The sequence below is a fragment of the Hippopotamus amphibius genome, chromosome 13 (assembly GCF_030028045.1).
Source record: "Hippopotamus amphibius kiboko isolate mHipAmp2 chromosome 13, mHipAmp2.hap2, whole genome shotgun sequence".
Lineage (NCBI taxonomy): Eukaryota > Metazoa > Chordata > Mammalia > Artiodactyla > Hippopotamidae > Hippopotamus > Hippopotamus amphibius.
In genome coordinates, this window is record NC_080198.1 from 6,088,256 (window position 1) to 6,115,610 (window position 27,355).

General features: G+C 48.5%; 1 long non-coding RNA gene across 3 annotated transcripts in view; it reads left to right on the forward strand.

The window, feature by feature from the left end:
- The window catches only part of LOC130834738 (uncharacterized), an 88,947-nt gene extending 62,174 nt beyond the window's left edge, over positions 1-26,773 (forward strand). For all 3 annotated transcript variants that reach the window (XR_009048748.1, XR_009048747.1, XR_009048749.1), the window contains exons 3-4: positions 20,944-21,013; positions 26,479-26,773. This is a non-coding gene — a long non-coding RNA (uncharacterized LOC130834738). The remainder of the gene's footprint in view (positions 1-20,943; positions 21,014-26,478) is intronic.
- Positions 26,774-27,355: the final 582 nt, after the last annotated feature.

Sequence of the window (27,355 nt, forward strand, 5' to 3'; positions counted from 1 at the left end):
TGTTGTGAAGCTAGTAGGTGTTGTTTAAGTGCTAAGAACCATGACTAGCATATACTGAATACTCTGTGTTTCTATGCCAGCAGTTATCGTCTTATCATCATCGTTATTATTACTCTTAGTTAGATTTTAGAAAGCATGTTTTAATATCCAGTGTTTTTGTGTAGATAGAAGTAGGATTAGACTACACACAGGAAGACCAGGTGTGGTAATTCAGGTGGGGTGGAATAGATTGTTACCTGAAAGCCAAATCCAGCCTGCTACCTGTTTTTATAAATAAAGTTTTATTGGAACATGGCCACACCCACTTATTGACATTCTGGTTGCTATTGCCTTCATGCTACACCAGCAGAATCGAGTAGTTGCAACAGAGACTATCTGGCCCTCAGAGCTGAAGATATTTACTGTCTGGCCCTTTACAGAAGAAGTGTGCTGACGTCTCAGTCCGGGGAGCAGTTCAGCTTTGGGGCAGTGTCGTGCTTCTGTGCCCCTCCAGCCACCTTCAGAAGGGACTGCCACCCTTTTTAGGCTCAGGACATACCTGGCTCTGCATTTTCCAGCAGAGTCATCCCAAGCAGATGGGTGAGATGTTTAGATTCTCCCAACTCAATTTCCTCTCTGATTAGTTTGTACTGCTTTATTGTTCTTTTGCAAATTAATTCTTGCATCTTCACATCTATAAAGGAAAAATATTGAGAGCAGCCCATGACCTTTCTGGCAGTTTTCAATTTCTTTCCTCTTCATTTTTAGCTTTCATTACCCCCAGGATAGCATCTAATTATTTCCTGAATAATCACGTCTCCCGGGCTCTGAGGAAATTTGAGAAGTTTGCTCCCTATTATGTCTTCCAAATTAGTTTCCCTTCAATTTTGGTGCACTTTCTTTTGTCTTTTCATCTTGGTTCAGCCAAAAATAGTGTCTCAAATTGAGTGCTAAATTCTTCGGGTTTTCATTCACTTCAATTAACTTTCCTTAGGACTCTCTTTGGTTTTATAAATGAGGTCTTTGCTCGTGGGGACCTTGGTCCTAAGCCGCTGGGCTGCCTTTTCATGCCAGCCTCGCTTCTTGTCTTCATCCTTGTGAAGGATGGGGGCCAGTGGGGGAGAGTGGGGGAAGGTGTAGAAAGAGGCAGGGAATCTGGTGTGTCTGGGCTCTGCTGCTTTCAGGCTGAGGGACACTGGGCAAGTCTACCTTAATTTTCACATCTATAAAATGGGAGGAGATGCCTGGTGCATTGGAGAGTATATCAACAAGAGATATCAGCATTTGATGATGGGAGATGGGAGCAGGTGTGAGGGGATTAACACTCCCTTACTATTTCTGAGCCCCTATGAGGGCTACCAAGGTCAAGGCCACTCTCAGATTCTCATAGTCCAGGGGTCACACCCTTAGCCCCAGCTTCACTTACAGGAGAAATTCAGAAAGCAATTAACAATTCGTTATTAAAATTGTAATATCTGTGTAGTGAAATGCTTTTCAGTTTACAGTTTGTTTACATACCCATTATGTTATTTCCCAGCCTTCTGGAGTAGCCTGAGCCAAGGCATCAACCCATTTTACACATGAGGAAACAGCCCAGAGAGATTAAGTAACTTGCCAAAGGTTACACAGCTAACCAGGATGGAGTCACTTAAAACACTGAATCTCACCTCTTTTTTTTTTTTTTTTTACATATGCTCACTCCTTCCTTTGTTGTTTTAGTGTCCAAGTGGAGAGCATTGTCTTCCTAAGAATCCTTTTGCTTAGCATGTGATATTCCAACAGCCCAAAAGCCAGAAATGGCTCAGCCTGAACTAGGAGTCTGGGTGCATGGACCTCACTGCATGTGAGGGTCCCGTCCAGCCTCAGCTGCTGGAGGCCAAAATCTGGGTCACGTTTATCTGCTCACTCCCCCTGCCCCAGCTCCCAGCATGCGCTGGGCTCACTCTAGGGGCTCAGAGAACACGCAGTGACCTCCATGCAGGAAGTCGAGGAGACTGGGTGTGAATCTCGGTTCTACCACTTTCTAATTGGGTGGCATCAGACAGGTCCCTGCACCCTTGGGAATCTCAGTCTCCTCATCTTTTAAATGGGAGTAGTGCCCACTCCATAGGTTGGCAGCAGGGTTCTCAAGAGAGAATGTGAGAACATATCTGGAACTGTGTCTGTGCTCCACAAACCCCAGGGCTCCCTTCCTCTCCTTTTGCCTCCTCTTCTCACTCTCCCTTCCTCTCTCTTGCCTCTCTCCTTTTGCCCAAAATTCCACCTTTAAAGCCTTATTTCCTATCACTGTTTTTTCATCCATTTATCAGGACTTTTCCCGAGAGCAGGTGTTTAAAAACTAGGAGTAGAAGAGGCTCAGGATGGGGATCCTACCAAGTGAGAGAAGGGGCTAAAGGCCCAGCAGAGAGCAGAGGTTCAGAAGTCAACATTCCCTCCACAAATCCACCGCAGGCCAGCCCTGTCGGTGGTGGTGATTTCCCTCTTTTTTTTTTTGTTTATTTTTTTTTACTCTTTCTCTTTTAAAAGTATAGATCTATAAAGTACAACTAAAGAGGAGATGTACGTATGAAATTTTTCTTGATAGACCTTTTAAAAATAGTTTTTGTCAAACAAGTGTCTTTTCCTCCAGGATTTGTGTTGATGATCCAAAGAAGCTTGTAAGACCAGGAAGCCTCTATGACATTGTGGCTTAGACACTCAAGCCCTGGGGCCCGGACCTGACTCAAATCCCGACTCTAACTCATCCTGGCTCTATGATCCTGGACCAATTACTTCACCTCTCTGTGCCTCAGTTTTCTCATCTGTAAAGTGGGGGAAATGATGGTTCCTAGGTCACAGGGCAGTATGAGGATTGATGAGATAATGTGCCTCAAAGTCCTAGGACAGTGCTGGGCTGTGGAGTATTAATAATAAAATAATAATAAAAATAATTTTTTCATTAAATAATTAATATAATAAAATATATAATATGTAATTATAGAAGACGGTAACTGTGAAATATATGTGTATTTCATGTATATGTATATAACTATGTGTAACATGAATATGAAGGGAGAAGTCATGAACTATCCTTCCGTCCAGATGCCACTGAGCTGCAGGGATGGTCCCGGCAGAAAGCTGTTCTTAGGCTGTTTGACTTCCCGACGCCGACGTCCCTGTCCTCGCAATCATCGTTTTTAACGGGTGCCTCATATTCCACCGAGTCCCCTGCCTGTGGCTGCTCTGAGTCCTCAGTCATTTCCTGCTGTGAGTCACTCCAGCCACAGGAGACCTTCTCGACCCCCTCTGGGCTTCCTGCCTGGAGCCTCCAGTCCCCCTGTTGACGTGTGTGTTGACTGAAGAATCAGGTGTGAGGGTGATTTCTCAGGTGAGGAGAGGGGCATGGCAGCCTCGGGTCATCAGAGCCCTAAAGGCCAGGGTGGTTCCCAGATCCAGGCCCGGGCTGGAGGACACAGGGTGGAGCCGGGAGAGGCAGCCGCTCAGCCCGGCTGCTGTGGTGGCATCTAGCAGCACTGGGTGGCAGGCTTGTCCTGCTTTTAAGGACAACCGTGTCTGCACAGCGTCCCTGCGGTGGAGGAGGCTCTGCTGGCAAGAGCACTGCCCCTCCTCTTCCTGTGCCCATCCGCTCCCCTGCCCTCCCCCACCTCTGCGCCCACCAGGGGCTTCACAGCTCTCACTTCCTCGGAAAGGCTGGGAACTGTAAGAGCCCTCACCACGCACCAGGCACGGGGCTCACTCAGTGTTCAGGGTTAATCTCACCTCCTCCTCACCACCAGCCACACAGTCCAGGAGGGTACCCATTTTACAGCAGAAGAGACTGAGGCCCAGAGAAGTCAGGGCTCTTCCCCAGCCAGAGGAGGAACCCAGGTCTTGTTCCAGAGCCCATGACCTTGGCTGTCAGAGTCTCTCAACTGGGGCATGCCCCTCATTCACTGGCCTTGGCTCTGAGTGGCTGAAGCTGGTCAAGGGCTGAATCCATGGCCGAGGGGCAGGGTTTGCATGTCTTGAATATATTCAAAGGGACTGGAATTCAACGTCATCATTTATTTGCCTGAATGGCCCCTCCACCAAGCGTGGGGCTCGTGAGGCCGGATCACACCCCATTCATTTCAGGTCCCAAGCAACAGACCTGGAGCTGACACCTGAGCCCCGCTGAAGGGAGCCACAGGGGCTTCTTGGAGGGAAGTGGATGCTTTCCTCCCGAGGGTCCCCAGGGAAGCTGTGGGACAACCATGGTTTGAGCACCCGCTGGGTCAGGAGCCGTGATGACACTTCTCGTACGTCCCTGGACACACACTCCCTTTAAGGCTGGGGTCGCTGTCCCATCTCACAGATGAGGAAACCAAGGCAGGTGTGCATATGCAGGAGCAGGCACAGGAGAGGGTGGCAGCCTTCCACCCCCGCCAGGCTGCTGTTGGTGCTCCCACTTCTGCCCACAGTTTCCTTGGCTTGAATGTGGGATGAATCCCAGGTCCGGGTCAGACCATCCTGAGCAGCCTCATCTTGTCCTTTGTCCTCTGCCTCCCAGCAAGATGTCCCTGCCTGTCATCCTGGCAGAACCTGCACTGGTTCCTCTCGGTGCTCATTCCCGTCATCTACGTTGGGACCCCTTGGCACCTCCCGGAGCTGACAATCAACTAGCAGGGTCTGTGACCCCAGCCCTGGCCTCTGCTGACACCCCATCTCTTGACACCCCATCTCTTGCACTGGTCTTGCCCAAGCCCATCCCACCAGGGCAGGGGCATGTCAGCAGCCCAGCTCCATAAATCATGTGTGTAGGGCTTGAAAAGGTTTGGGGTCACCCCATCCTGACCAGCCCTAGCTCCCACACAGTCTCTTCAAGCCCCCTCTCCATTCTGGAGGACTCAGCTTTTGCTCTAAGTCCTATTCTGGGGTCCACCTGGGGTCCCACCTCAGCCCTCAGTATCCCTCTGGGGCACCCCCAGACCCCATGCAACAGCCACCCCTTGCTGCCTGACCCCAAGTTCTGACCTCCCACCTGCCCTCTGTCGCCATGGGACTGGTCCTTTCTGGGAGCCATCCTCATGTACCTCCAGCCACCCACCCATCCACAGGCCTGGAGTCACACAGACTTGGGTCCCCTTACCACTGTGTGACCCTGGGTAACTCAGTCTCCTCACTTAGCTGAACCATCATCATGTCAAAAAAGGGCCAGTAATTCCTACTTTGCAGCATGGGTGAGAGGATAGGTGTAAAATCATCCAGCTAGTGCTTACGGTCTCCTCCATCGATGGTAGCATTCGTTCATCCGTGGGTTACTCAGCATCTCCTGTGAGTCCAGCACTGGGGACACAGTGGTGAGCAGAGCCCAAGCCTGGTCCTGGTGCCTTCGTGCTCCTCACACTCTGGTGAGAGAGGCACACAGTGATGGACACAGCAAGTACTGCAGTGAGGGTGGTGACTCGTGCTACGGGAAGGGAGAGCGGGGTGTGGGGAGAGGGCTGGGAGGGGCTGTCTTAGTGGGGGTGTCTGGGAAGGTGGCCTTTGAGCAGAGACCGGAATCACATGAGGAACCAGCGTGCAGTTCTCTGGGGAGGAGGGAACAGCCGTGCAAAGGCCTTGAGATGGGTCGTGCCTGGTGGACGTGGGGGCCTCAAGGAGGCCAGCGTGGCTGAGCAGACAGAGGGAGGGGGAGCATGGGGGAGGGGGGTTCAGCGAGGGTGGCTGGGGCTGGACTGAGAGGGAGTCTTGTTTTGTTCCAGGTATGGTGGGCGCCAACAGAGGGTAGGTGCGTTGAGGACCCAGTGCCTGTACCTGGTCTGTGCTGGAGGCAGCAACAGTTCCACCCCACCACCACGATGGCCTGGGAGTTATGCGGGCCTCTGCCAGGTGGGAGGGGGAAGCCAGGCAAGCTCCCGAGGGTCCCACCCCTCCAGGCCCCCCACCCCTGTGGCCAGACAGTGCCGATTCCCAGCCGCTGGCCACACGGGAGAGTGAGGAGCAAGGCTGGCAACAGGCAGGGTTCCAACTGCGGATTCGGATCCTAGGCTGACTTGGCTTCAGTGAGGAAGCTGGTGAAAGAGAAGAGGAAGAGGAGGAGTGAGGCAGAGGGGGAAGAACAGGAGGAGAAGGAGGAGGAGGGAAGCGCCAGTGCATCTGCTTTACTGGAACAAGATTTCAGATTCTATGCATCACTCACACTTGGGGGAAACTATGTCAAAACCCTTCTGGATCCATCAGTATTAGATGCCCACAAGTTTTAGGAGCTGGAAACCAAGTAGTTTTAGAAAACACACACACACACACACACACACACACACACACACACACACACACACACACACACACACACACACACACACACACACACACACACACACAAACTGTCCTAGTTTTGTAATTGGCTCCCAAGGCTCTGCTTAACTATTATTAAAATACTGACACGAAACCTCCGAGAGAAATTGCTCCGGGCCCTGTATTTATCATTGCGTTGCTAAGACAAGCAGAGGCCTTTCCAAGGAGTGTCAGCTGTGGTATGTTTCAAGGTCAGATAATTAACTTTATTAAAGAAGAGTCAGATTTGCAAAGGGAGTAGAGACTGAGACTCAGGTGTGGTCCACGGACCCTCCCCCTACCCGAAGCGCATGGAGAGGCTACAGGAGGTCCACGAACCTCTTGAAATCACAGACACACTGTTTCTAGGTCGGTAGTTCTCATAGTGTGACCCCACAGCAGCAGCCTCGCCTGGGCATGTGTTCGCAAATGCAGATTCCCAGGCACTGCCCTAGGCTTACTGAGTCACACACTCGGGGGCTGGGGCCTAGGCATCTGTGCTTTAGTGCACCCTCCAGGGATTCTGATGTTCACTCCAGTTTGATGGTGGCCAGGGCTGCGCTCGATAGAAGAACACAGCGGCTGAGCGTGGAGGCCTGGGGAATCACACTGGCCAGGGTTCAAATCTCCGTGCTGCCACTTAGTCGCTGTGTGAGCTTGGTCACGTCACTAACCTCTCTGAGCTTCTGTGACCCCATCTATGAAATGAAATCATAAGTAGCTTGGGACACTGCAGGGATTTTTAATCCGGTGATGATGACAGGTTCAGTCTTCATCAGATAAGAGTCCTCATGATCATGAGGTTTCTGAAGGGGGAAGGGGTGTGAATGGAAGTGTGGTCAGAAAGACAGCTCTCTAGGGTGGCCTGAACACCTGAGTGGCTACAGGTAGTGTCACCAGTGATTACGGTCTTGGCTCGAGTGGCAGCAGCGAGAGGCGTGGGGGGTAGGGGGGGATCAGGTGGGATCACAAGCAATTTGATTTTCTCAACAAACGTTTCCTGAGCACCTGTGATGTGCCAGCCCCTGCTCTGGACTCTGGGTGTGAGATGGCAGCATCCCTGCCCCCGTGGGGTTCATGTGTCTGCAGGAGATAAAGTCGGTGGGCAGGCGAGCGGCGAGTGCGCGAGGTTTTCAGTACGTGGTCAGCGCCATGGGGCAGGCTGAGCAGGGAGGTGGGGCAGAGGGTAAGGTGGGACAGGCAGGGTGGTCAGAGCAGGTGACATTGAGCTGAGACCTGAAGGACGAGCAGGAGCGGGTCAGGAGAAGGTTCTGGGGGATGTGCAGAGGGCAGAGCCCGTCCACAGGGATGAGCATGGGGTATTAGAGGAACAGGAAGAAGGGCAGAGCCTGGAGAGTGGACCTGAGGGTGTCCAGGGCACCACGGTTCTCGCCCCTCTGGGACCCCACTTCTCCATGAGGGGCCGTGGTGAGGAACTGCCGATGTAACCAACGTAACCAAGCTTGGCATGGGCCAGGCCCTAGGAAATGTCCACCACTGCCCCGTGATGGCCAGCTCCATACCCCCTGGCATCATAGGAGGAGTCCAGCCAGATATCAAAGCCAAAATCAGCTTGGGCATTGGAAATAAAAGCTCTCATGGCTTTGGCCTAATATCAGGTGTTAAAACAGGAGGCAGTTTCCTTAAAGCAACAAATATTGCTTGAGCTTCCACCAAGGAGCATGGACTTGGGGGACACGGAGAAGTGTAAATGTCCTTGACCCCAGCGCACATCCCTGCCCTGCTGTTACCAGCTTGTGGCTCACCTTCGTCTCCTCTGTGACGGGAGATGTCCAATAATAGCAAGGGGTCAGGCCCCCAGAACGTGCAAGGTGTTCGGATCAGAACTGACCTTTGAGATAAGTGGGGACCTTCAGGGGATGGAACCAGCAGGGAAGAAATGGGGGAAATGGCTGCAGACCACGTGGAGCTGTAGACTTAGTGACTGGAAGGTGATCAGTGAGATTCCCTCCTTAACTTCACTGAGCCTTAGTTTTCTCATCTGTGAAATGGGAATAATCTCAGTGGTAGTTGTGAGGATTACATGACAAAATATTGTACAGCTCTGAGCACAACGCCTGAAACAAACTAAGACTCACTAAATGGTAGCTGCTATTATTAACATCAATATCACTGTCATCATCAATACTCTAGCCAGCAGGGGAAGTTATACCTCAGGGCTGCCTGGAGGTACTCACTGAGCCATGATGCCTCTGTGGCCAGGTGTAGGACCCCGGGAGAGTGGCCCTCTGTCAGCCAGGCCTAGACAGAACCGAAAGTCCTGGAGAAGAGGGTAGTGAGCTTTGAAGAGCTCCCGGCTGGTGGCAGCAGGGGGCAGAAAGGAGCTGAATTGTGGTCACCTCCTCCTGGAAGACTTCCCAGATTGTTTTGGGTGCTCCTAGAGCCCCTTGCACTTACCTTTAGCCAGACACAGATCCTGCTGTGGTGTAGTAAGCTGTCCCTCTACCGTACTGAGAGCTCTTTGATGTTAAGGCCTGGGAATGACCCATGTTTGTACTTCCTGGGGGAGGCACAGCCACCTGGAGAGCAGGGATTGCTTGAGTGAATGAGTGAATGAACAAACAAACAAAATAAAGAATTAATGCCTACATGAGTGGGTGTAAGTGTGTTGGCTGGCCCAAGGTGGAGTAAATTTGGGGTTAGAGTGGTGGGGCGATATCATGCCTCTCTCTCCCCTGGAAGGATCTTGACTCGAGGCAACTGCACCTCTTTTCTTGGACACAAGGGGGCGCCATCACTGCAAGCCCGGGCATGGGGAGGCTGAAGGCATCAGAGCACTTCCCAGTAAAACCCACCTGATGCTTAAGTCAGAAGGGACCCAGTCCTTCTAGGGCGCAGGTCGTCGGTTATAAGAGGAAGAACTTGCTAACGATGACCGTCAGCTTACCAGGCAGGTGGTGAGCTCTGCGTTGCTGCAGGTGTGCAGGCAAAGGTTGGCCTCAAGCCTGGGTCTCTGGAGGGGTCCCCAGGCCTTTTCCTGAGATATCTGCAGCAGCTGGCCCCCTGACCCATCCTTGGCAGCTGCTGGCGCTACCCAAGGTGGGAGGCATCCGGGAAAGTGGCCCCCCCACCCCACCCCCCAAGCCAGCCTGCCTGCCTGGGAGGAGAAAGGAAAGCCTTTCTGTGTTTCCTCAGAAAGTGCCCCGTTTCCTTCCCACGGGCAAACACCTTCATTCTACAACAGCTTGAGGAAAGTTTCCGCCCAAAGTAGCTCTTTCTTTTTTCTTTTTTGGAACTATTTCAAGTTTTACAGAAAGTTGCGGCAGTAGGATGAACAGCTTTCCCCGCCAAACCATTTGGAAGTAAGTTGCTAACATGATACCCTATCACCCCCAAATATTTTGTATTTCTTACAAATAAGGACGTTGTCTACCTCACCACAAGCCCCCACATCAGAATCAATACTTGATTCTTGCCTGAATCAAGGGTTAGTACTAAAATGGTTGCCACATGGTGATTTTCTGATTCCACCCTTCCTTCTAAATTCATCGATCGGCAATCCAACCGTAAGGGAAAGCTTTCTCCTCTCCCGTGTACTCACTCATCTATGTGTGGACTCAGCGTGGACGCGTGGATTCCCATTGTATTTAATAGGTTATGATCCATCGCTGTGATTGTGTATTTTGGTGCTCATGTGGTCCTGTGTCCTTTTGATGTGCCCCCCCCCCCCCCCCATTCTTTGGACACTTCCTTACTTTCTGGCACAAGATATTACAGGCTTATCTTGTATCCCTGCCCCCGTTTTCTCTGTTTAGGAGGAGCGTGAATTTATTAACCTGCAGAGGGGCATTTGCAACCTCTGTTGCTCTAACCCAGCAACTCTGAGAAGCCTCACTGTGCAGGAGGGAAGGGGCTGGGCACTGCAGTCAGACTGACCTGGATTCACATCCCACCACTTACTAGCAGTGTTTCCTTGGGCACCTCATTCACCCCCATAAGCCGTTCCTCACCTGTAAAATGGGTGTAATTTTCCTACTGCCTCACAGGGGAAGAAATGAGGGAGACATCTCTTAAACACGGGGGGCCGTCTCTGGGAGCTCACTTTGCTGCTGCCGTTTGAACACCACCAGCACCAGCAGGTGGCCAGTTGGCTGGGAAATTGACAAGAGGATTTCCAGACCCACCGCAGAGGGTAGAGAGCTGAGTTGGAGACCCTAACTCAGTTGGGCTCACCAGTGGTATGCTTTACCTGCCTGAGTTGCCACTTCTTTCCTCCCAGCAGGACTTGACATTTATTCCCTGTCTTCCAACACCTTATCGTAGGGAAAGATGGATGTTTGTAGGAATGAGACATGTGCAACATGTGGATTTTGTGAGGGGCAGCCCTGGCATCTTAGAGATGCCCTGAAAGCCCGGCTGCAGGGAAGGCACCTGGTGTGCTCAGTAATTGACAACCACTGCTATGCTTCTGCTCTTCAGATGGTCAAATGAGTTTGGGAAATGTTGCATTGTGGAGCATTTGTAGAGTTGCGTAATGCAGGTCGGGATAATATAAACGCATGTAATACACACTTACATTTGCTTCTGGAAGGTGAGATTTGAGCCTTCCCTATCTCTGAACTCTCCCCAGTGCCAACAGCTCAAGGCTTGTCGTATAATAGATGCACAGTAAATGCTAAATGGGCCAGCATCCTTCCTCCAACCCAGATCTCCCCACCCACTAACCATTTCTCCTTCTCCTTTTCCCATTTTTATGTTATGGACCTATCTCCAAGTCTCTCTGGCTCAAATTCTCTCTTCCTTCTATCCTCCACCTTCTGCCTTTCAGTCCCTCCTTTGTGGTCTCTCAATACATCACGCATCCCTAGCTGCCTCTGCATTCTTCCAGGCCTCCATCACCCCTTGCCTAACTGCGTCTCCGTCTCCAGACTGCATCACCCCGATGCATTCCAAACGCTGCAGGGAATCTGTTACCTGCTCCATGCCAGCTCCTCAGCCTGGCATTCAAGGCCTGCAACCTGCTAGCCCTGTGGGGTGGTCCCGTCCCCATGTAGAACCTAGGAAGCCACATTTTAACCAGCTTTCTCCAAGGAATCCTGCTTCCCTGCAGGATATTAACATAGCCACCTCAGTTCTCTTTAGTTTAGTATTTTCTTGGTAGATCCTTTCCTATCCTTTCCCTTTAAACCGATTTGTATCTTTATATTCAAAGTGGGTTACTGTAGACAACATATGGTTGGGTCTTGCTTTTTTATCCAGTCTGACAATATCTACCTCCTAACTGGGGTATTTATGCTATTTAAATTTTATATGACTATTGGTATGATTGGGTTTAAATCTACCATCTTGCTATTTGCCTTCTATTCTTTATTCCACCCCCCTTTTTCTTTTTTTTTTCTTCCTTTTGGCCAATCGACTATTTTTATGGTTCTGTTTTATCTCCCTTGTTGGCTTCTTGTGTGCCCAATTGTTAAACAGTTGATTTAGGGTTTACATACCACGTCTTTAACTTATCACAGTCTCCATTCAAGTATGCCACCTGTCATGGGATGGAAGAATCTACAACAGGACATTTCATTTTCCCCCCTGGGCTTTTGAGCTGTTGTTGTCATGCATTTTATTCTCCTTATTTTATAAACCCATGATAAATTATTATTTCTGCCTTAAATGGTGAATTATCTTTTAAAGAGATTTTAAAAACAATATTTCTTATTAACCCATCCGTTTCTCATTTCCAGTACTCCTCCTTCCCTTGTATGGATCCGTATTTTCCATCTGATTGTGATTCCCCTTCTGCTTAAAGGAGCACCTTTAACATTTCTCCAGGTGCTTGTGATGGAATCTGAAAAAAGTGTTTGAAAAAGTTTTTTTTTTTTTAAATAACAGCTCCAACCTAAATGTCCATCAACAGATGAATGAATAAAGAAGATGTGGTACATATATACAATGGAATATTACTCAGCCATAAAAAGGAATGAAATTGGGACATTTGTATAGACATGGATGGACCTCGAGACTGTCATACAGAGTGAAGTGAGTCAGAAAGAGAAAAACAAATATCATATATTAATGCATATATGTGGAATCTAGAAAAATGGTACAGATCCACCAGTTTACAAGGCAGAAATAGAGACACAGATGTAGAGAACAAACATATGGACACAAAGTGGGGAAGGTGGGAGTGGGGGTGTGGGGGGTGGATGAATTGGGAGATTGGGATTGCCATATATACATTACTAATAAGAAAAAATACCAAATTGTACACTTAAAAATAATAAATAACAGCTCCATTGAAACATAATTTACATGTAAAATTCACCTTTTAAAATGTACAATTTGGTGTACAATTCAACAATCACTGCTATCTACCCTTAGAACATTTTTATCACCCCCAAAAGAAACCCTGTACCCATTTGCACTTACTCACTCTTCATTCCCCTCTTCTCCCCAGCCTCGGGCAACTATAGATCTACTTTCTGTCTCTGTGGATTTGTCTGCTCTGGACATTTCGTATAATTGGAAACACACAATATGTGGCATTTTGTGTCTCACTTCTTTCATTTAGTATGTTTGTGAGGTCCAGCCATGTTATAGCATGAATCAGTACTTCATTCTTTTTATGGCCAAATATTCCATCACAGGGGTGTTCCACATTTTCTTTCTTTATTCATCAGTTGATGAAGATTTGCATTGTTTTCACTCTTGGCTATTACAAATAATTCTGTTATGTATGTGCATTCATGTACGAGTCTTTGTGTGGAAGTTTGTTTCAATTCTCCTGCGTGTATACCTAGGAGTGGAATTTCTGGGTCATACAGTAGCTCTATATTTGCCCTTTTGAGGAACTGCCAGACTGCTTTCCACAACAACTGCACCATTTCACAGTCTCACTCAGCAATGTACCAGGGTTCCAGTTTTCCATATCTTCACCAACCCTTGTTGTTTGTTCTCCTTCATTTTTGAAAGACATTTTCACTGTGGATAGAATTATAAGTTGACAATTTTTTCTTTCAGTGCTTTAATAATGTTGTTCCACTTTCTTCTCGCTTTCATTGTTTCCAGGGGAAAGTCTGCTGTTATTCTTTTCTTTCCCTTGTTTCTCTGCACATATTGTGTGCTTTCCCTCCTGCTGCTTTTAAGATTTTCTCTTTATCACTAGTTTTAAGCAGTCTGATTATGGTATAGTTTTCTGTTTCCTGTTCTTGGGGTTGGTTGAGTTCTTGAACCTGTGGATTAATAGTTTTCACCAACATTTTTAAATATTTAACCATTATTTCTTAAAATAGTTTTTGATCCCTCTAACAACCTCTTTTTTCTTTCCTTTGAGGATTCCAATTATATGAATATTAGGTCCTTGTTTCATAGCTCACAGAAGCTTTATTCTCTCCCTCCTTGCCTTCCTCTTCTTCCTCCTTCTCCTTTCTCCTGCTTCTTCTTCTCTCCCTGTATTTCATTTTGGGTAGTTTCTACTGCTATTCATAAAGTTCACTAATATTTTCTTCTGCTGAAACTAACTTGATGTTAATCCCAGACATTCTACTTTTAACCTTTAGATGTTCGATTTGGGAGTTTTTATATCTTCCATATCTCTCCCTTACATGCCTACGCTTTCCTTTATCTTCTTGTTACATATAGAGTATTTTTAAAAAGCTGTTTTAATATCATTCTACTAATTCTCTCACCTGCATTATTTCTGAATCTGTTTCAATTGAATTAGTTTTCTCCTTATTATGGCTCACATTTTTTCTGCTTCTTTGCATGCCTAGTCATTTTTTTTACGTTATTGTGGATTTAATGTTGAGTGATGAATCTCTTGAATTTTCTTTAAGTATTTTTGAGCTCTGTTCTGAGATGCAGTTAAGTTAGCAGGAAACAGTTTGATACCTTTGTAGCTTGCCTTTAAGCTTTGTTATGTGGCGAAGGAACATCCTTTAGTCTAGGCCTAATTTGGTCCCACTATCAAGGAAATAGCCTTCTGAGTACTCTACTCTATGCCCTGTGTGTGAGAAGGTCTTCCTTCTCTGGCTGGATCTTAGGTTTGCCTGTTTCAACTTTGTATAAGTAGAATCATGGGATATGTCTTTTTATGTCCAATTTCTTTCATGCAATGTTATGATTGTGGGGTTCATCTCACATGTTGCAACATGTTGTTGCATGCAACGTTTTGCATTCAATATGTGTGAATATACCACAATTTATCTGTCGTACTGTTGATGGAAATTCAGTTTGTTTCTAATTTTTATCTATTTTGAATAACATTGCTTTGTTTTATCTTTCACATTTAGAACCAGGGTCTACCTGGAATTAATTTTTTACTGTGGTGTGAGGTAGGGGTCTGGGCTCATTTTTCCCCATGTGATTATTCAGTTAATCCAGCTCTGTTTGTTGAGATCTATTCCATTCCACTGGCTTATTTGCCCACCTGTGTTTTAATACCACAGTCTCCATTTCTGCAAGTTGATTATGTATCTTGATATCTAGTAGTGTACATGTTCTAACATTGTTCTTTCCATTTGTTACCTTTTGTTATTGCCCATGATCACATACGTGATCAATCGAGATGAGCTCTGCTTAGACTCTTTGTTTCTTGCTCAGTCCGCCATGGTTGTGAGGATCAGTTTCTTCTCCTTGCAATGCAAAACGGTGGTAAGACAAATCGTGCCTGAATTCTCCACTATGGAAGCCTCGCAATGCTCACTTCTGGAATGTCTTTACCTACCCTCCCCACGTATATCTGCATTTGAGACTGAGACTCTGGAGTCTGACTATCCTGAGTTTGAATCTTGCCTCTGCCACTATGAGGCCTGGGGCACAGGTGAGACATCAGGCAAGTTACCCCTTTTTTCTGGGCCTCTATTTCCTCATCTTCAGAATGGGAGAGGTCATAGTGCCTAACAGGGTTATTGGGAGGATTAAATAAGGATACATAAAATGTTTAACATGTGCAGTAATCAACAGGTAACATTATCATCATCCTTATCATTATTACCCCATAGTCTCTCCCAACCTGTCACCAAGAGGGGCCAGATCCCAAGCTGACCATTCTGCTGCATTCACACTGATCATGTGGTCCCTTACAGAACTGGGCTTCTGTCTTCTTCTTGGGTCAAGGCCTGCCTAACCTGTGACCCCTGTCTATCCCCCTCCTCACAGTTCCCAGTTGCCAAGCCTTTGGCCCCAGAGACTCAGTCCCTATCTTCTACCATGTGCTGCTGTGGGCTCAGCTCTGGAAAGGCTTTCAAGAATGAAGGCAAATGTCACCTCTGTGGAGAGGCCTTTGCTGCCCACACCCCCATCCCATGACTCTCTTTTCCTGCTTCATTTTTCCTTGTGGCACCTAATGGTACCTGCCATGCGATCACATATTTCTTTACTGGCTGTCCATCTTTACCACTAGAATGTAACCTCAGTGGGGGCAGGGACTTTGTTTTGTCATTGCTGTGTCTCCAGCACCTTGGACAGTGGCTGGTACATAGTAGGTGCTCAATAAATATTAGTTGATTGGACAGATGAACCCTTTTTGCCAACATTGATTCCATACATATTTGCCCAGCACCTACTATGTATCTGGCTCTTGGCATCTGTTATGAGTTGAATTGCATCCCCCAAAAAGACTTCTTGGAGTTCTAACCCCAGGACCTCAGAATGTGACCTGATTTGGAAATAGGATCATTGCAGATATAATTAGTTAAGATGAGGTTATACTGGGGTAGGGTAGGACCTTAAATCAATATGTTCTTATAAGAAGAGGAGAGACACCAAGAGGAGAAGGCCATGTAATGATGAGGGCTAAGGTTGAAGTGCTGTAGCTGCCAGCCAAGGAATGCCAACATTTACTGGCAAACCACCAGATGCTAGGAGAGGCAAGGAAGCATCCTCCCCTACAGGTTTCAGAGAGAACATGGACTTGGTCTTGGATTTCCATCCTCCAGAACTGAAAAAAGGATAAAATTCTGTTGTTAAGCCACCCAGTTTGTAGTACTTTGTACTTAGGAAACTAATACAGCATCCCTCTACTCATGTGCCTGATAGGACCCCAAATCCTTATCCCTGCCTGGAGATAACCATTCAGTCAACATACTTGATTTCCAGTGACAGACACCAGGAAAGGGTTAGGCAGAAGAGGACATCAGGCTGTGTATGGAATCTCCTAGAAGGCTGGAGAGGGAGTCTTTGGGAGTGGCCTGGGATCAAGGGAGGAAGACACTAGAAACAGCCCAAATCCAATCATAGGACGCATTGGGTGTGTGGTAGGCAGGTTCTACAATGGCTCCCAGTGACCCCCACCTCCTGGTACCCACACCTGTGCATTCCCCTCTGGAATGTGTGCTGGGTTTAATGACTCATCTCTTATGAATCGATTACTGTAGAAAATGATGGAGGCATGTTAATTCTTACACTGGGTTACAAAAGGCTCCTGTTCCTCTTTGGCTCTCATGTGCTTGCTCTGCTGGAAGGCAGCTGCTGTGTTGAGCGCTGCCCCGTGGAGAGACCACAGCCAGTGAGGAACCAAGGCCCTGGATCCAACACCCTGTGAGGGACCAAATCCTGTCAACAGGCACCTGAGTGATCTTGGAAGCTGATACCTTCCCGGTGGAGCCTGCGGCCCTGGCTGATACCTTGATTTCAGCCTTATGAGAGACCCTGAGCCAGATGACTCAGCTAAGCAGTGCCTGGATTCGTGACCCACAAAAACAATGAAATCATAAATGTGTGTTCTTTTAAGCTGCTCAGTTTGGGGTGATTTGTTATGCAGCAGTAGGTAACTAGTACAGAATGCAACCGCTATGGAAAGCTCTGCTCGCTAGACTGATAATCCGTGCTTACCTCCTGCCCCTTCAGGGTGAATCACCCATTGTCCCTGCTCCTTTGTTCCTTGCTCCAATTATAAAGACTCCTAAGTGGGAGCATTTGATTGGTGGAATTTAGGTCATGTGCAAAAAAAAAGGATATAGATGCTGTATGGACCAAAAAAAAAATCTGTCTTGTTTAGGTTTCCTGCTTGTATGCTTATAGTAACCCTGATTTCTTCTTAGCACTTATTAATGATCTATGTCACTAAGTCTCTAAAGTCTTGTCCACTAAACCGTAGGCTCCCAGAAGGCAGAAACTGTCTGTTTTGTTTGTTGCGAGTATTCCCTTGCACCTAACATGGGGACACGTAGTAAGTGCTTATTAAATGCTTGATGACTGAATGAAAGCTTGGCACTTCTCCCTCTAGATTATACACGTTGTCTTCTCAACATGGAGTGATATTTCCCAGACTTTCCTTGTCTTAAGAAACAGCTGGGATGCTTCTTTAAAATGCAGAATTATGGGCTCCATCACTAGTCTAGGATGAGGCCCAGAAAACTAATTTAACAAGCCCCCCATGTTATTTAGGTAGCTGGGAGCTATAACATCATTCATCTCTAAGACCCTGTCCCCCTCACCCCAGTTCACCACCAGCTGAAACCCACGTGGATATCTTGTAGTCTTCTTTTCTGGGACAAGTGACCCTTGTTTCTTTCCTCTTTCTCTGGAGGACCTGCTGATCTCCCCCTCTAGTCACCTGCAGGGTCTTCTTTGCTTCTCCTGATTTCTCCATGACCTTCAAGCATCAGTCCATTCGGGGACACGGAGGTGCTCTTATGCAGGAGTGTGTGGGGGCATCTCACTCACGGGTAGCACTAGGTTATGGAACTCATTTGCTAATAGGCTCAGGGAATGGTCAGAAAAGATGTGGTCCCTGAAGATGGGCAGGAAGATGAACATAAAAAGGCAATGATTATAAAAGCAATGCATTTGCTAAGTGCCAGATGAACAGTAGCGATGGTAAGTGCCACAGGGAGTAATGCAGGGAGTGAGGCCAAGAACTGAGGCTTTCAGGGAGGTCTGCATGGAAGAGGAGTACCTTAAGCTGGGCCTCAAAGAAGGATGGTTGAGTCCAGTGAAGAAGTAATGAAAAGGAAAAAAGAAAAGGAAAGAGTATGCCAGCCAGGAGAAATTGAGTGAGAACGGCTGTGGAGTTCAAAATGGCCGGGCAAGTGTTCTGGTTATCTATTACCACATAATAAATCACCCCCAAATTTAGTGGCTTAAAATAATAACAATGAACTTATTCTCTCTCGTGGTTTCTGTGGGTCAGGAAATCAGGAAGGGCTCAGTTAGAGGGTTCTGGTTTGGGGTGTCTCATAGGGTTGCATTGAGAGGGAGTCAGTGGCTGAGCTGGGACAGTGGGGGTACTGGAGCAGCTAGAAGCTAGTCTCTTTCTCCCTCTCTCTCTGTCTCTCTCTCCCTCTCTCCATTCACGTAGTCTCAGGACCTCTCCTGTGGACTCTCTGCATGGGCTACTTTGGGCTTCCTCACAGCCTGGCAGCCTCAGGGCTGTTAGCTGGCTTACATAGCAGGTAAGGGCTCCAAAGGTGAACATCTAAAGAAACCCAGGTGGAAGCTAAATGCCTTTTATGACTGAGCCTCAAAGTCAAATAATATTGTCTCTGCTGAACTCTGTTGGTCAGAACAGTCAGAGAAGTCCACCTAGTTTGAAGGGGAGGGGACATAAACCCCACTTCTCAATGGGAAGAATGTCAGTGTCACATTATAAAAAGAGCATGTGGGGTGGGAGATATTGTTGTGGTCCTCTTTGGAAAATATAATCTATCACAGTTTAAGGAACATGCAGACCATCTTGGTTGCACCAAGAGGTGGGTCTGTGATGGTTAATTTTAGGTGTCAATTTAACTGGGCTAAGAATTGCCCAGGTAGCTGGTAAAATGGGATTCTGATTGTGTCTGTAAGGGAGCTTCCGGGAGAGATTAGCATTTGAATTGGTGAACTGAGTAAAGCAGATTGCCTTCCCCAATGTGGGTAGGCACTAGCCAATCCTTTGAGAGCCCAAATAGAACAAAAAGGCAGGGGAAGGGAGAACTCTCTCTCTCTCTCTCTCTCTCTCTAGGTCTCTGTCTCTGTCTGTCTGTCTGTCTGTCTCTCTCTCTATATATATATACACACATGTTTTTTCCCCTATTTCTCAGGAGAACCCTAACATAGGGCCTATATGGTAGCTTAAGGAATTAAGCTTGCAGAGATTGGGTGGGGTGAGATTGTTGGGAGGGATGAATTTGAACTTGGTCTGAAGGCAAAGGGGAACAGTGAAGGTTTATGAAACAAGAGTGCACTTTTCATGGCTTTAGGGGAAGTAAAATGTGGTGCTGCCTGGGGGGAAGGGTGAAGGAAGGAGAGCCATTTAGGGATGGCAACAGCATCATATTGTTGACTCAGCTTGTGAGCATCTATGACCCTTAGGTTGTTTTCTTCTGTGTCTGGGCTCATTCCCCCATTGATATTGCTTTTTCGTCTTTACTAATGTCAAAGTCATTACTTTCCCATCTCCAAGAATTTGGTACTTTTTTTTTTTTTTTTTTGCAGGATCATGATTTTCCACTGGTCAGGAGCATTCTCTGAGGGTTCCCTCCCTTTCTCCCCGTGTATTAGCAGCTAGTCCTAATGCAGCCTCATCAGCAGATTTGATGAGCTCACCCTAGGTCCCATGAATCGAGCTAGGTGGGTGCTGGTCCTCATTTCAGGAGGCCTCATGTGCTCTGATGCCAGACAATGAGCCATCTCCTGCAGAGCGGGCCCCCAGCACTGCCCCTTCCCTGGCTGCCTGACTTGGTAAAACTATTTAACCTGTCTGCAACTCAGTTTCTTTATCAGAAAATGGAGATTATAACAGGATTTACCCAGGAGAGCTGTGCTAAGGACTTAGCCAGATAAACCATGAAAAATGCTTGGCTCACAGCCTCTAGTGGGCTCTCCTTGAGCACGAGCTGCTGCTACTAAGGTCTGGAGAGGAGCGTCTGGTGCAGAATCAAAAGCCCTGGGTGGTGAGGTAGAAAGCGTGTGGGCCCCACCGGCAGAGAAAGGGTTCAGAGTCCAGTTGGGCCATCTGCTAGGAGTGTGACTGTGGGCGAATCACTTCATCCATGTATCTGTCTGTCTGCCTGTTCATTCAGAAAGTACTTCTTGAGTATCAATACTTTCTCTGCCTGCAAATGAGTTCTGTGCTGAGGATTTATCAATGGGTAGGGCAATCCCAGCTCCTACCCTCGTGGAGCTTAGTCTCTCAGGGAGGATGGATGCTGAACACGCAGTGACCTGCAGGCTGTGTGTTCATGATGGAGGAACAAGGTGCTGACCCAGTGGGTCTTGCTTCCCCCATTGGACATTCAGTGATGTCTGCAGGTGCTTGTGGTTGTACAGCTTGGGGGGGGTGCTACTGGCATTTGTGGGTAGAGGCCAGGGATGCTGCTACACATCCCATAATACACAGGCAGCCTCCACAACTGAGAACTGTGTAGCCCAAATGTCAGAAGTGCTGCTGAGGTTGAGAAAGACTGTGCTGTGGGAATGCACAGCAGGTAGGGCTCAACTAGTGGCGGGGGTGTGGGGGTTGGGGGGAGCAGTCAGGGAAGGCTCCCTTGAAAACGTGACGTCAGAGACCTCAAGGACAGGTTAGCCAGGCCGTGTGTATGTAGGTGGACGGGGAGCTCGGGGGCCGGAAGCGTTCCTGCAGAGGGAACAGCGTTGCAAAGGCCTGGAGGCGAGAGAGAACAGGGCCCAAGGAAAGTTCATTGCTCCTGGGATGTAGAGAGCCAGGGGGGAATTATCTCACTGCATCCTCACGGCAACCCTGTAAATATGTGTTATTGTTTCGCCCTTTTACAGATGGTTCAGAGAAGTGACAAGTTGAAGGTCATGATGCTTTTGTTGCCGCAGAGTCCAACATCAAACACGTGTAAGTCCAGGCACCAAGGAGGGGCTTGTGTTGTGTTTGCTGATTACGTGACAGAAGGAGTAAACCAAGCACATATCTGGGGGTCCTAAAGCAGAGCTGGGCTAATTGGAAATGACGGTCCTGTGGGGCGTGGGAATTGAGGCACAGCCACAACTGTCCTTGAGACACACGAGGAGATGTCCCCTCACCCGGGTGTGATTCACCTGCAGGGCCCCATACGTCCCGGCTTCGTTCATTCCTTCCTCCCCCCTTCAATGGTGAACACGTTCCAAAGGCCATCTACATCCTCAGCTCCCTGTTCTGTCGCCTCATCATAGAAGGATTTGGAATTGGGCTGGCACGATCTGTTTCTCAAAGGCCACATCGTTGCGGTGGGGTCACCTGAGGATGCAGTGACCTACATGGTGCCTTTTCACGGCCCTGGCCTTTGGCGTCCTCAGCCACCTAGGAGGAGTTGGCAAAAGCATAGGTTCCCAGACCCCATCCCAGACTCCGGGGGCAGGAAGATCTAGCAGTCTGTAGGTTGTAGATTTTCACAATCTCCCCGGGTGACTTTTAGGCAGGCTAATGTGTGGAAAATGGCCCCGTGAACCAGCAAAACAGCCAGCCTTTTGGCGGGCAGCCCGCCTCTCACAGAGGTCCCAGCATGTCGTGGCGACAGCTGCATCTGCTCAGACCTGACTGTGTGCCGGACTCCAGGCTGAACCCTCGCTCAGGGGTCCGCAGGACGTGCTGGCCCTGTTTCCCTCATTTTACAGATGAGGAACCTGAGGCCCAGCGCATTGAGTACCTAGCCATCCAAGCAGATCTTTGGCTCAAAAAATAAGACCTCATTAAACACAGGTGCTAAAACCTGTTTGTGGCCTGGAGGAGGTAATTCAGTTGAGCTCACCTTGCTGGGTTGTGAAATATCCCAGCTTTTCCTCTGTTTAAGCCCAGGTCATTTACTCAAGAGAAAGGCCTGTGGAGGTTATTGGAATGAGCTCGGGGAGAAAGTGTGAATCCAAGGGAGGAATGGAAGAATCAGAGGGCAGGTAGATCAGAAAGCTGCAGTGAGGAGCCGGGACAGGGGCCCAGAAAGGCTGGCATCCTTGGTCGGGAGGTGATTCTCTAAGACCTCCAGGCAAAGCCGTCTTGTACCAAAGAAGCAGACTGATGGCACTAAAGTTGTGTGTAAACACAGGATCTTTGCATAGCTGCAAAGAATGAGCCCACTGGGTTGGGTCCAAGACCCGGAAATGCCTCCAGAAATCCTCGTCTGGCACCAGACAGTGTGTTGAGAAGGATGCATTGGGGGGCATTGGGAGCTTCGGGCAGGGGGTCCAAAGAGCTGAGTGTGGCTTCTGGTTTGGTCCCTTTGCTGTGTGAGCTTGAGTCAACGTCTCTGAGCCTTTGTTTTCCTGTATGATGTTGGGTTTGAACTGACTGCTCTCTAAGGGTCTACTCGCTCTGGACTAAATGCTTAACCTCAGGGCCCAACACAGAATAGGTGCTCAGTAAATCTGTGTTGAATAAGTGGATTGGCTTCTCCTCTTCTTTTGCTGGAACAGAGGTTGGCATGGTGTTCCGCTCCTTTTGCCCGCTCCTCCCCCACACAGATAGACCCTCAATGGCAGTCAAGTGCTTTCTCTAGCTTCTGCGTGCAGCCTGTGTGACCCTCCATCCTCCAGGCCACACCACCTGGCTGAGTGCCCCAGCTTCTTACTGACCCTCCTGCCCGCCCGCCACCTGCAGCCTTGTCCCTTCTGACCCAACCCCCTCAGTGCAGCCAGAAGGGTCTCCTCAGGACACAATCGGAACCAGCAGGTCCCTCCTCCCAAACCACAGTCGCCCATCACCTGCCCACTGGCGCCTCTCCCCTGTGGCCCCACATTTGGCCCCAAATCACTTTTCAGTCGCGTGCCCACCATTCTCTCAAAGCCTGGCCCCTCGGAATTTCACGGCTCACCTGAGGAAGCTGGGAAGAGCAGGGTAGGATGAGGCCACTTCACTGTGGGCCCACGTCTCCAGCGGCTCCTGGCTCCGTGGTAGCCTGGTCCCCAGATACAGCAGACGCACAGATGTACGGTGCAGTGGCAGCTCCGCCCATGGTGTGGGACACATCACAATGTTATAACCGATGCCCCATGGGTGAGGGCGACAGGGCAGGTGCACGGAGTGCCGTTGTTGGGCCCTTTTGTGGTCAACCTGAAGACGCTGGGTCATGTTCTGCAGATGGAGCAGCCAGTGGGGAGCTCAGCCCTGTTTGTTGCTCAGCTGCCCCACTGACCAGCTGTGGCCGCGTGAGTCACTCAGCCTCTCTGAACCTCGTTGTCCTCATCTGTGAATTGGGGCTGGTGCGACTCACCCCTCTCGGGGTTGCTGGGAGGATTGTCCAAGATAACAGGCCTGAGGTGTGAGGGTGCTCTGCCTCTGCTTGGTACTGCTGTGGGGCATCACCTCAGAGGGCTGGCCCCAGTCCAGAGCCCGCGATCTTGGCATCCTTCCACTTTCAGCTGCTCCCAATAATGGGCTGTGCGGTGAGGCTGGCTGCGTCGTTTCTGATTTTGGCTCCGAGGCAAACATTGATCTGGGGTGTGCTTTGTGAGGCTGGTTGAGTGGACACCCAGCCACCCTCCAAACTAGATCTCAGCCTTTAAATGATTCATGTGTTCAGGCTGCAAATAGTGCCTTACGTCCCAGTGCCTCCGGGATGCTTGGGAAAAAACCCGGCCCCCTCAGCACTTTGGAACAGGAGGCCGAGGCCGGGATGTGGTTCGCTTTGCTAAATTTAGAGTTGGGCAATCCTTCATGTAAATAGGTTGCTGCAGTGTTGGGGGCAGGACCTGTCCCCTCTTCTGTTCAGGTGGGTTTGAGGTTTTGTTTCCTTCTTGGTAAACTGGAAAGAAGCCTGGGTTAGGAACTGAGACGTGGACTTGGGTCTTGACAGTCTCTCCAGCTGGTTGTGTGACTTCTCCAAGTTGCGGCTCCCCGGTTTCCCACTTGCAGAAGGGAGACATCAGTCTCGCTGTGCAAAAGCTCTTTGCAAACTAAGATGCAAGCACAGGGCAGGTGCTTCTGGGTTTGGTGGTAGACTCTGTGTACTGAATACAAATTGCATGGGGCCATCTATATGCTCTCAGGCTCACAGGGGGGGTGTAACGGGACGTCAGGTAGCTCCCAGCTCATCCTTGTCCCTGAGCCCAGGGCAAAGCTTCTGGGTCTCAAAGATGCTCCCTTTCCTCTCTTCATCCCTTGGTACCCACAACAGGCCCGGCACATGGTAGGCTTACAGAAAAAGGGTCATTGGATAGATGAGGGCACCACAGCAGTGGTGAAGACTGGACCATCACCCAGCCCCACAAGGAAAATGTACTGCATGGAAACATATCGAATAAACCACATCTTGCCTGTAGGGAACCTCTGCTCTGTGGTGCCCTCTGAGGGCAGCGACAGTGGTGTGGAATTACATTTTATTCATTTAATTTAGATGCCTCACTCTAACTCCACCCACAGAAACATCCATTAGAGTGAGCAATGCCTGAATGGTCTTTGTATAAGGACACAGTTGACAGGTGCAAACAGGTAGAAGCACCTCTGCCCTTGCCCCCTCTAGGGCTGCAATTGTCACCTCAAAATCTGAGAACAACCAGACCCCTGCATACGGGGCCTTTGTTTCTCCTTCTAGTCTGGCTCACTGGTTTGCAAACTTTACTGGACCTGAGAGTCACCCACACAGAGTTCTGCTTTCCAAACCATTGCAACAGTTAGGATTTTCCAGGGAAAGTTTGAGCCTGGGTGGGATGCCCATCCTAGGCCCTGTCCCCCCGCCACCGTGTTAGACATGATTCTGCTGTGTACACACCTCTTGATCACTGCTGTAACCTTGGCACCTGGCACAATGCTTGGCATGTATCGCATACGATAACTGCCCAATAAATGTTGCTTGGTTTACCTGGTATATTAATTAATGAAGCAGACAAACCTCTGAAATCTCAGTGGCTTCGTATTAAAAAGGTGTATTTCTTGCTCATGCAGTCTTTTCTCCATCTGGTGACTCTGGGACCTCTTGGTTCTGTCATCTCCACTATGAGTCCCGTGGCACAGAGGGAAGAGAAGGGGGAGGGGCATCGGCTTTTCTCTGTTTCAGCCCAGAAACACACACATCCCTGTGGCTTGGGATCCATCCGCCGGGGCTGGTCACATAGCCCCTAGTCGGTGGCAAGGGGGGCTGGCAAATGAGGGGAGCCCCTGGGCTATTTAGAGGCTCCTCAATGCTGCACCACAGCCGAGCCTCGAGCAGCAGGTGGCCCTTTATGAGATCTGGCTCGGGCTCACTGATCAGCTGCACACGCCTGGAACCATCCGAGGCACTGCCAGCTTCTCCATCACGCTCTCCTCCTGCACCGCAGGGAGGGAGAGATGACTAACTCCACTCGGCAGATGAGGAAACTGGGGCTCCATGTAGCCAACCACTTGTCCAAGGTCACACGGCCATCAAGGGGCAAAACCAGGACACAAACACAGGTTTTATTTCTTAACCCCAACCCCAGTGCTTTCTCCACTGTGGTCCAGATGTCCTGTGGGTGCAATGGTTTAGGGGCCTCAAGGCAAAGAAGGAATGAAACCTGAGACTCTTTGAGAATATGGGTAGGGAGAGACGGGTAAAGGGTCAGATGCAGCTGGACAGCGGCCGGAGGAATACATGCACCGCCGCTTTTGTGTGGTGTTGTTCAGGAGGGAAACCCAGGACTGGGGAAAACAGCTACTTTTACAATGAGAGGTGAACACAGGAGATGCCTTATAAGTGTGACTCAATTTATTGGACATTCAAGAGAGTCATTTAGATTTTGACTTGTCTTTTAGAAATGAGGGGACTTCCATCCCGCTACTGGGCATATACCCAGAGAACACCAGAATTCAAAAAGACACATGCACTCCAGTGTTCACTGCAGCACTGTTTACAATAGCCAGGACATGGAAGCAACCTAAATGTCCATCAATAGATAAAGGGATAAAGAAGATACATATATACAATGGAATATTACTCAGCTGTAAAAAGGAATGTAATTGGGACATTTGTAGAGACATGGATGGACCTAGAGACTGTCATACAGAGTGAAGTGAGTCAGAAAGAGAAAAACAAATATTGTATATTAACACATATGTGCAGAATATAGAAAAATGGTACAAAGCAACCGGTTTGCAAGGCAGAAATAGAGACCCAGATGTAGAGAACAAACATATGGGCACCAAGTGGGGAAAGCAGGGAGGGTTGGGGGGGAATGAATTGGGAGATTGGAATTGCCATACATACATTTCTAATAAGAAAAAAAATACCAAACTGTATACTCTAAATATATGCAATTTATTGTCTGTTAACTGTATCTTAATAAAAGTTCTTAAAAAAAAAAGAAAGAAAGAAAGAAAGAAATGAGGGGACTTCCTAGGTGGCATAGTGGTTAAGAATCTGCCTGTCAATGCAGGGGACTCGGGTTCAAGCCCTGCCCTGGGAAGATTCCACATGCCACGGAGCAACTAAGCCTGTGAACCACAACTGTTGAGCACATTTGCTGCAACTATTGAAGCCCACACGCCTAGAGCCCGTACTCTGCAACAAGAGAAGCTGCTACAATGAGGAGCCCACGCACCACAATGAAGAGTAGCCCCCACTCGCAGCAACTAGAGAAAGCCCGTGTGCAGCAATGAAGACCCAATGCAGCCGATAAATAAATTAAATAAATAAATAAATAAATAAATTTATTAAAAAAAAAAGAAATGACTGTCTCTCCATACTCTCAGGTTGTTTTTTGGAATAAACATTTTCTCCACCCCACAGAGAACTTGTTATTCAGAGTTCTTTTTTTTTCTGTCAACTTCTTTTTGAATAACAGAGGGAATAATAAATGTATACAATAGGAAGCAAAACAAAAAAGAAAGAGAGAGAAGCAGCCTCACTTTTCAACAAACTACCTTTAACAGGTGGCTTTAGACTTGTTGACAGGTCTTCATCTGCTCTTCACAAACCTTTAAGAGGCTCTGTTCTGAAAACAGTAACCACAATTTGGAGAAGTAGAGCAATGGAGTCGGGGAAGCGATGATCCTTTTTTACCTGGGAGAGCCCTGTCCGTAGTCCCAATCACATCCTCTCTTCTGGTGGGTGCTAGCCTTGGTCGACAACTGCCCTGCCCAGGCCTGTCTGGAAGCCTGGGAAGCCAGCTCTGTTAGGCATCTCAGCTGAGTGACTCAAGGAAGACCATCTGGTCACCAGGCAGCTCTGACCGTGAGAACATTTGGCTTCCTTCTAACCCCACATCTGCCTCCCTGGCTCTAGATGTACACGCCCTAGTTCTGCCCCCTTCG